Below are 10301 nucleotides of genomic sequence, written 5' to 3'. Positions count from 1 at the left end.
CTATTGAAGAAACGATGGCATGAGATTGTCTTATGTGTATGTTGGTATTTTTTGGCAATTTGTAGTTCCCATGTGTTTTTGGTGGTCCTTACAGTTCCTGTGTCTCCGCCGTCGTCCCAGTGGGTCCATGGCTGTTTTTAAGGGGGCATTTGGATTATTTCCTTGTTTGTGTGTGTCCTTTTCTAACTTTTGGTTTATGTGTAAATGTTGGTTGACCAGGAAAGTAGGTGTTGCCCCTTAAGGATGTTCTGAAAAGGCAGTGAGTTCTGGAAAGTCTCCCCAGAATGTCGATGAGTCTCCTGAATGTCAGAGTGTGTGTGCGTTTTCCTCTATTTATGATTTCTCCTATGGACTCCTCCAAAGTATAAGAAATTGTTCAAACCGGTTTTGCTGATTGTGTGGCTAGAGCGTCTGGCTGCGGAGTGAAAGGTTCCGGGTTCTTACCCGGTCAAGGGCATGTACGGTTGTTGCGGTCACATTTTCCGGTGTGTGTGTGTGGGGTCTTGCATGAGCAGCTGATTGATGTTTGTTTGTCATCCATGTTTTTAACTCTGTATCCCTGTCCCTTACTTTTGGAAAGAAAAAAATAAGAAGTCACCAACATATTCGTTAAGAAACAAAGTGTGAGAAATTTTTTCAAGGTTTTGGTTTGAGCCGAAACCCAATTGTTCAAACCGGTTTGGCTCAGGTTGCCGTGTGCGTGCCTTTTTTTGTTGGTCAAGTTTTGCTATGTATGGATTATTGGAATTTTAAAAAAGGCAAACGAGGTTTTTTTTTTTTTTTCTTTTTCTTTTTCTTTTTTTCTTCTTGAGTGCAGAAGCGTTGTGGGGTTGTAGGTGAGGGGCTGGTATGGGACAAAGGAGCGGGGCGGTGTCCTCCCACAGGCAAGAGGAGCTGTGAGATGAATCAGGAAGGTGGTTGAGTGAAGTGTGGTTGTTGTAAAGTTCCAGTTGAGAGGTTTGAGACGCAGAAGCAAGACACAGAGTCCAGGCGATTTAAAAGGGAGAGGCTTTCATCTGCGCTATCAGGCGAAGTCCGCTGGTCTGAGGGTGGGCCAGGGAAGTTGGCGCCAAAAAGCGGCGTAGGTAATTGTGTTTTACAACTGTGGAAGAAAAGAGCCATATGCTAACCTGACAAGCTCAGGGAAGGCTTTGGTGGCAGTCTTGCAAACCCAGAGACCTAAGCTAACCACAAAAGATGGTTTGAAAATTAAATATCTAACAGGTTACTGTAGGTAGTAATGTCTTTAGAATTTAGTCTTTAGGATTTATAATTTAGAACAAAGTTAATTTCCTGTGGTTTGAACCTTTAAAAGGTACTGCCTACCACTGCAATGGTGCAGTCGTGTGGAGACCACCTACTTGTGGTGCTCTCGTTGCTGTCCTGGCCAGATATTTCAATAAATCCTTGCCTGGTTTTTAAATTAATTATCAGTCTCCGGTGGTCTTATTTTGAACCCAGGGTTCGACCTCACAACACAGATTCCGAGGACAGTGATTGGCATTGAGTCAGTAGGTGCAGGAGTTTTTAGTGTAGATGAAGTCTGTTCCTTTGTGCTTGTGATGTAAGTTGTTTATCCAGGTAGGTGCGTAATTTATGTCCATCAGTGTTTTCTGTATAAAGGACCCTTCACCTGGTGAGGGTGGAGCCACACGTGCGTGTGGTGGTGTGTTGTAAGTGTAAGCTCGCAAGCGTTGTGCTGTTGTGAGAAGTGAGGTGAGGCACGGTACCCGTTGAAGTGCCTCCTAGGTGAGGTTGTTTGTTGATGAGGTGGAGGCATTTTTGAGTCCTGAGACAGTGGTATGTGTTGTGTCAAGTTTTAATTTGTAAGTGTTTTCCATGTCCTTTGAAGTGTTATTCCTTATTTGGTGTCTCGGTTGGCCTGTTTGGTAGACAGCAGATGCATTTTTAATGTTAGATTGTCATGTGTGTGAGATTCTTGGTGTTGTGGTAATATGTGGATTTTTTAAATCAAATTTTCACGCTCTATCTTTTTATTGTCTGTTCAGGCAATGAATTCCTTAGGTTTTGATGCCTTTGCTTGTGTTGTGGAGTCAGTGTGGTTTTTAGTTGAGGACGATGTAGTGGCTTTGAAAGGAGAATCAAAAATTGTCCATTTTTTGGCAGGGCATGGTAGTTTGTATATTTTTGCCAGAAGTGTCTCTGGAGGCTTATTGATATGCAGATGCTATTTCCCTCCCCAGGGCAATCCGGAAAGGGAGCCTTGATGGGCCATTGTGAGGAAAGCAGGGTGGATGCTTAATGCAAAAGGACTGGGGATGTTGAAAAGGCTGTAAATTGTTGATGTTTGCCTGATAATTGGGCTTTTTAAATGGGGAGGAAGTTTTCTGCTAGGCCTTGTGGGTGTGGATGATCTGTCTGTCCTGCTGGCCCTCGTTTTTTCCTGGAGGTGTGTGTGTGTGTGTGTGTGTGTGTGTGTGTGTGTGGCCAGTGTGTTTCATTAGGTTGTGTTGTTGGTCATGAAGGAGCGTGGACGATGGTTTGCGTTGTGTGGGTTGTGGTAGGACATGTGTTTGTGGTTGAGGAGTGAGCGTAGGCAGGCCTAGGAAGAGGCAAGTAAGGTGTGAGTGTGTTGTGTAGATTTTGGATGGAAGCCGAATGTTGAGTGGTGGCGTCGGTGCAGTAGTTTTTGATGCTAATGTTTGTGTAAGTGAGATGGTGTTGTGAGGTCGAACCCTGGGTTTAAAATAAGACTACCGGAGGCTGATTAATTAATTAAAAAAAGCAGGCAAGGATTTATTGAACTGTCCAAGACAGCCAGGTGGACTCCAAATGACTGCACCGTTTTAGGGGTAGGCAGTCCCTTTTAAAGGTTCAAACCACAGGAATTTTCCCTTGTTTTAAATTCTAAATCCTCAAGACTAAAATTTAAAGACTGGGGACAGCCCGCAGGGTTGGTTCCCAGTCACATCCTGCTGGACATTGGAATGTGGCCCTATCTTGCAATAGCGATAACACGGAAGCAGAGCTCAGCGGTTAGTCTCTAAAGGTTATCTACAATTTCTATCCCCGAAGCTACTGAGTCAGTGGGAATTAATCTCCTGTGGTCCTGTTCCCAGGCAAGGGAAAATTGCCTTAGCCTCCAGGTCTTCACCTGTAAGCTGAGGTAAGTACCCAGTGTTTTAATCAGATGCAACAGCAACACTTAGCAGGGTTAAAATTCAAACAGCAGTTTTTACAAGAGTATGGTTGCCACTATATATCAGGTGGGATGGTTGGGAATGTGAGTGAGTGTCTCCGGGGATGTGTTTGGTGGGAATTGTGATTATTGGGTTTGACCACAAAAGGTTAATTTCAGGAACCTATTTTGTGTCAGGCAATGTACTTGTGTCAATCTTGTAGGGGACCCGGGAGTGTAGGTTTTGATTTTAGTTTTTTTCCCATGTTGGAGAGTTTGTATTGCTGTATATTTTTGTTGTGCACCGAGGAATGCAAGATCACATGGAGGTTGTGAGGTTATTTTGCTGAATGTGTTTGTGTTTTAATTTTTCAGGAGGTAAGCTTGCAGGGAGGCAGGCAGGCAGGCAGGATTTGTGGTAAGGTTTCCTGTGTCAAAGTTTCAGAAAGCAGACATTGTCACTGGTAATAATATGTAAAAAGAGCTGGGCAACCTTGATGGCTGTGAATAGTCATAGCCATTAAGTCATTGTGTAGTTGAGATAGTGGTCTTTGAGGCCACTTTAATTTGTTAATGCTATGTAAATTGTTCTTATTTCCTGTTTCTGGAATTTGCCACCTAAGAGAATGTCACGGAAAGGAATGGTAAAAGGACACAACAGACGGTCGTGCTCCCTTAGGGGTGGAGTGCCGCGTGGCCCCCATTTTCCCAAAGAAGTCTTTGAAGTGTATTAATTTTAGTGTGTGTCCTTGTCTAGAAAGCGTACTGTGAGTGGGCCCTGAACCAGGCGTGTCGTGTAATGGGATCGTGCATCAAAGTGTCTACGTGAGAAGATCTAGTAGGGTGTGTATGATTTGTGGCACTTTGCTTGTGTTTGCTTGCTGAGTTTGCTTGTGTTCATCTTCAGAGAGAGCATGTAAGAACATGGTAGGTAGCGTGTGGAGTCTCTTATTGAAATGTTTTTTTCATGTTGCATGTGTTTTATTGTTTAGGTGAGGTTGTTCTTGATGTGGTATGTAATTTTTGTGCTCCCCTTGCCTGTGTTTTGATTTGTTTTTGTTTGTATTTCAAGTAGGGACATGTTAGCATTGTGTTTGTAGATTTATTGGTCCCCGTGTGAGCACGTGTGGCTATTTTTTCCATTGCTTCGTAGGGAGCGTGTAAAAAATGAGTGGGTGTTCCGGAGGTATGGGGAGGGAGGGAGGGAGGGAGGGAGAGAGAGAGAGAGAGAGAGAGAGAGAGAGAGAGAGAGAGATATGAAATATTGATGTGAGAGATAAATGAGTTTAGTTTAATTTTTTATCTGTATAGATATAATTGTAGGCTGTTATTCTTACAATTGTAAGGTTTTTTTTTTCTTTTTTTTTTTTAAAAGAAGGAGGGAGCCGGTCCTCGACCCCCCTGGAAAAGGGGCTGCGTCCGCCACCATCCACCCCCAGCTTTCCCCGGTCCCGGCGGGGTTCGCAGAGAGGAGGCAACGGTCGCCGGGCCAGGCGCGAGCGGGGTTCTCCCTCCTCCTTCCTTCACTCACATTTGTAAGGGTTTAATGTGGGATCCTGCCATTCCCCCTTTCCAGGACATTTATGTTTGTGTTGTTGTTGTCGTATTGTGTGGTGTTTTCCTCTTGAAATGGTGGTTGTGTAGATGCTGAGCAGCTGCCTATGTGAAGTGTTCTTTGTGCAATTGCTCTTTGTAGAATTGTGAGTGTGTGAGTGTGTGAGTGTGTGTGTATGTTAAATGTTTAGGATTGTTTTGTTAGGTTTTATTGGGCCAAGGCGTTTTCCCCCTCTCCCCGGGAAGTGGCCTTCTCAGTGATTTCATAGTAACTAGTCCCTTTGATGAAGAGTTCTTGTCCTCTGTGGGGAGTCCATTGCATTGTCTTCGCCGGTACCGGAAATGGATGAAGAAGTCTCCACCCTAAAGTTCCCTCCAAAAGTCCTTTATGAAGCCATTGACTCCCGGCTTTGGGTGCCAGAGCCACTCAAGCTGAGCTGTGCGGTGTGTGGCTGGGGGAATCCATGCTTAAGCCTTGATGTCTTTTGCCCTGTGCATTCCTCGTTTTTCCACGTAAGATTCTCCTCCTCATGTTATTCATTGAAATGGGCTATGTGCATGTGTTTGAAGGAGCCGTTGCGGATTTTTTTTTTTTCAGTGTGTGAATGGAGGCGGTTGCGGGCAGGGAGGTCCAGCCCCGTGTTGTTTATTTTGTGCAGGTAGGTGAGGGAGGGTCTGTTTCTGTCTTTTGTTCGCTGTGTGTTGAATGTTTGTGTCATGTGTGGTGAAGTGTCGTCTGTTAGGTATTGTGGTTTGGTATTTGCATCCTAGTGAGGTACTTGTAAGTGAATTTACTGTTGGGTAATGTGAGCGTGTCCTTGTTTGTGGCTTCCCCACGTGAGGACCCATTGTGAGCCCGTGCCCATTTTGTCCTGTTTTCCACATGTAAGCAAGCTTGGTGGTTAGAGAGTGTTCCTGACGGCGTTAAAGCCATGTAATGATTGGAGTTGATGCGTCCTTGCTCAGCTGGCATTGCCCTGTCAAGAGAAGTGTGTAGAGTGCCGATGTTTGTGCCAGCCAGAACGGCCCCGAATGCTGAGAAACAGTGGAAGGGGATGCCATGCTTATGTGTTTAGATTGTGTTGAGCAAAAGGGTGTTTTAGTGAACATGTTTGTTGAGTTCAATGCCAATTTTGTTTTTGTGGACGTGTATGTTTGCAAGGGAGAATCGCCAAGTTGTGTCCTTCCGTGCTTTGGTGTGTGTGAGAAGAGTGAAGAAGAATTTGTACGGCGGAGAGGAAGAGGTTTGGCCAGTCGTTTGTGTAGAGCGTGTTTATCTCGTTGGCGTTGTGGGCGTCAGTTTTTGGCATGAGGTGGAACGCGTGTGTCACGGTTTAGAGAGCGTGTTGATTATTCCCCCATTAGGTATTTGCCCCGTAATTTTTTTTAAAATATATATTTTATTGATTTTACACAGAGAGGAATTGAGAGGGATAGAGAGTTAGAAACGTCGATGAGAGAGAAACATCGACCAGCTGCCCCTTGCACACCCCCTACTGGGGATGTGCCCGCAACCAAGGTACATGCCCTTGACCGGAATCGAACCTGGGACCTTTCAGTCCTGCAGGCCGACGCTCTATCCACTGAGCCAAACCGGTCTCGGCTGCCCCGTAATTTTTTTAAGACGTCTTGCAGCCTAGGCAGAAGAATGCATCCATAGTGACATTGCATTTGTTCTTTTCTTAATTCTGAAAGATGTTATTTTTGCAAGTGTTTTAGGGTTGTTATGTGGTGTCCCTGTTGTTGTATGAGATGTCCAGGATGGTTTGAATTTTGAAAGAAGATGCCATTTCATTGTACTTTGATAGGTTTTTCATTAGTTGTGAGGCACAGGAGAGTGACCACCAAAATATGTTGAAGTAAAGTGTATTTACCATTGAGGAGCCCTGCTCATTGAGTAGGTAGAGAAAATGGAATTGAAGGATTGTGGAGAGGAGAAAGGAGCCAACCAGGCTATCTCCCCCAATGGACGTGGAGAGAATGGACACGTGATGGGTGTGGGGCGTGTTTTTTAGGGGAGAAAGAGGAAAGGGTTGGACCTAGGGTTGAACAGGAAGTGGTGGGCGTGTTCCAGGGCAGTTCAGCATATGTTGATTGATGGTTGAATGTATTTGGGATGTGTCTGGGCGATGCCAGTCACGTCCTAACTGCGGCCCCCCATTTGCGGGGGTGGGGAGGGAGGGGGATTATGTCACATTTCGTTGCCCATGTGGTTCCTGTTCCCCCCCCCCCCCCCATGGTTAGCTTCTTTTTTTGTATATTTTGAATTGTGTGTCTCGCAGTACTCTAGGGTCTCATTGACGTCTTGTATGGTCGTGGATTGTGCTTGAAATGTGTCTGTGTGCCGCTTTCTTGTTTACTTATTGTAGCCATAGGTGTTATTTCTAGTCCTTTATTCACAGTGTCACGTTAGTTATAGAAAACGTGTTTTGTTTGTCGTTTAAATAAAAATTGATTTCGTTGTTGTCGTCCTGAAATCTGCCAGAAGTTCCTTATTGAGTATTTTCTTTCCTGAGAAACTGCGTGTTTTTTAGAGTTTTTCCCATGAATGAACCACATGTGATAAACGGTGTAATAGTTTAGCAGCTATTGGTGTAGCCGTTAGCATTATTTTTTAGCAACAGGTCAGTCTGAAATGTTGTGTGTCGGTGACTGCTATTTCATTGCGGATTTTTTTTTTTAAATCTAGGAAAGGGAACCAAGCAGAATGTCCTTTTCCTTGTTTGTTGTAGTCTCCCGAGTTCTCAAAGTGGTTTGGTATGGTTTCTTTGTGTTAGGAGCGCGATAGGGGGGAGTGGATATTGTGGTGTGTGTGCACATAGTCACCGTGCACGGTGGAGGATGTGGAATGTCTTTTTTCTGTTGAAGTAGTGAGCGATGTCCACGGGTGTATGAAAGTAAGGTGTTTGGATTTGATTAGTTTGTTGTCATGGAGTGTGTTTGTGTGTCCTGGGTGTTGTGTTCTGGAAGTGTGAAGATGTTACCTTTTGAGCAGATGCGTGTGATAAAGCGAGTGCCACCTGTTGATTGTTTTATCTTGTGTGCACGTGATCCATAGTTTGGATTTCAGGACATGTTCCTTGCCCGTTTCGGAAATGTATTTTAGGCCATGTTTTTTGCCCGTGTTGGCAATGTATTTTTTCTCTTGTTAGCTGTTATGCAATGTTTTTAGAAGTATTGAGTGTGTATCACATCATGGGTGGGTGTTCCTGGCGGTTTCCCTGGTGTCTGCATAGTCTGTGATTACTTGAGTTTGTCATGGATTTATTAAGTTTTTGGGCCATTTTTTTGAACTCTTTTATGAAAGTGAATGTGTATTTTTTGCAGAGCACCTGTTATTTTTTTAGACATGCATGCCGAGAGCATTGCATGCCTATAGCATTTGTGTAGTGTATGAATCGGTAGCCGTGTCGTATTTTTTCCCTGTGATGGCTCCAGCGGCGGATGAGGTGCCAGGTTTGCGTGTGGAGCGTGAACCCTAGCCGTGCGTTTTCCCTGTTTGTGTGTATGTGCATAGTACGTCCATGATCGAAGGAAAGCATGGTGATATTGTTGATGTCTTTGTTGTTATTATTTCATGTCACCTATGTTTTCTCTCCCTCAGAAGTGCCACTTTCTCCCAATAAAGGATGGCCATCCATCTTCCCGGACAAGTGAGCGTGGGTGGGACATGGCTCGTTTTGTGCAAGGCCCGTGTAGTGACTGTGTGAAGCCTGAAAAGAATGAAGCTGCAGGTTGTCCATGGAAAAGGATTGTGCGTAGCAGCGTGAAGGTAATCGTAAGTGTTGTTGTATTTCGATATCTTGTGTTGTGGCACGTGTTTGTGTATAAATTTCTGGATTTAGTTTGAGATTTTTGAAGTGTCGGATGGGGATGGCCACGGGAAGGGGTCCCCTGTGCATTTTTAAATTGTGATCCTCGCAGCCACCGAATGGTGCCCCCGAGAGAAAGAGAAACCATATTTTCGTATGATGTGTCATCAGTCCTATTTTTTTTTTTCAATGGTTCTTGTAATAATGATGGTTGTCCTTGGCCATTTTTCCTCCACGACCGGTGTCCATGTTTTTCAGTATCGGGGATTTCTACGTTGCAGATTTAAGTTTTTTTCAAGGGAGTTTTTGTTGTACGTTCATGTGTTTGTGTTTTCCGTCTCTTTTTCGTTCAGATTGGTATTTTAAAAATGTTTTTGACGCATTTCTAAGAAATTTTTTGAAAAGATACATGTGTGTAATGTATCTCTGTATTTTTTATTTATTTAAATTTCACTGTGATTGTGGAATGATATTTTCAGAAGCCACTGTTGATTTTTGGAGCGCTTGTGGAAGTTTATGGTTGATATATTTATTGATGCAATGTGTTGCAGATGGAGAGATTTCCGTGGACTGAGGAGCAGCGGTAGCATCAGGACGAGGAAGGTTTAGGCTGCGTACCTGCGGTCTCCGATGCTTTGCAAAGTCCCTGAGTATCCACTTGACCCCTGGCTTTGTACGCGGCCTCTGCTCCCTTCAATGCTGCCGTTGTTGATCATAGGATGAGCACAAGGTAACGTCAGAGTGTGTATGTCCATGAGCCCTGATATTCTTTCTAAAACACATCACCGAGGCATCCCATTTTGCTCTGCCACTTTGTGCCATGTATGTTGACATTGGCAGATTAAGTCATGTGAGGTTTTCATCTAAAGAAACGTTGACGCAAACCAACTTTAAAGAACCATCTTTTTTAAATTGTATTTTGAATCTATGTAGTATGTAATGTATGTCCCAAAGTGGCTATGGTTTTTCAGCGTCTAAGCTTACTAGCATTGCTTGTGTGTGGTCATGTTCGAATGTCCTTTTTGAATGTGTTATGATGAGCTCTTGTACGTGTTCTAGTGGGCACTTGAGGCCACGGCCCCACACTTGCCCATGCCCGTTGCAATCGTGAGGAGCATTTCCTTTTCCTGCGTGTCTTGTTTTTTTAGAAATGTGTGATTGCACCCGTGTATGGAATTCATCGTTTGGTGGGTGGGTGGCAGGGTCCGTTGAGTTTGTTTTCAGCCACAGTGCTTTAAGGTTTTAATGGTTGACAGTGCAGGAGACGGACAGCTGTGAGAGGGTGTGGACTATCGTATGCGAGATTGGAATAGTGTTGCCCTGCAGCGTGCTGTAAGCCATATGTTTTACAGTCTGGGGATTTTGTTATTTTTTCATGTACCCTATGTATTGGTGTCAGGTATGCCAGTATGCAATGTCTGAATGACAAGGTACATATAAGCGTGCAGCCTGCTGTTGGCCTTCTCTGCCGCCGAGTATTGGAATTGCAAGTTATCTTAGCACGGAGTGCACTTCTTCTCATGAGGGATCTCATGGAACGATACTATGCATAGCCCATTTATTCCACAAGTTTGAGTTTTATGCGCAGCACCAGCTCGTTGCAGCACCGTGGCTGGCAATAGCCTTCCCACCCTTTCATTTTTTTTCATTTTTGCACCTTTGTTGGCCTCACTGTGTTCCCTTAAAGGTTTTATTTTAATTTCCCCATGTGAAAACCTCCTTGTTAGTTTTTTATATATGTGCATTTAAAAAAATGTTTTATTGATTTTTTTATAGAGAGGAATCGATAGTTAGAA

This window comes from Pipistrellus hanaki (assembly GCF_964339955.1).
Source record: "Pipistrellus hanaki genome assembly, chromosome: 19".
NCBI lineage: Eukaryota > Metazoa > Chordata > Mammalia > Chiroptera > Vespertilionidae > Pipistrellus > Pipistrellus hanaki.
Note: the sequence above shows the minus strand (reverse complement) of the source record.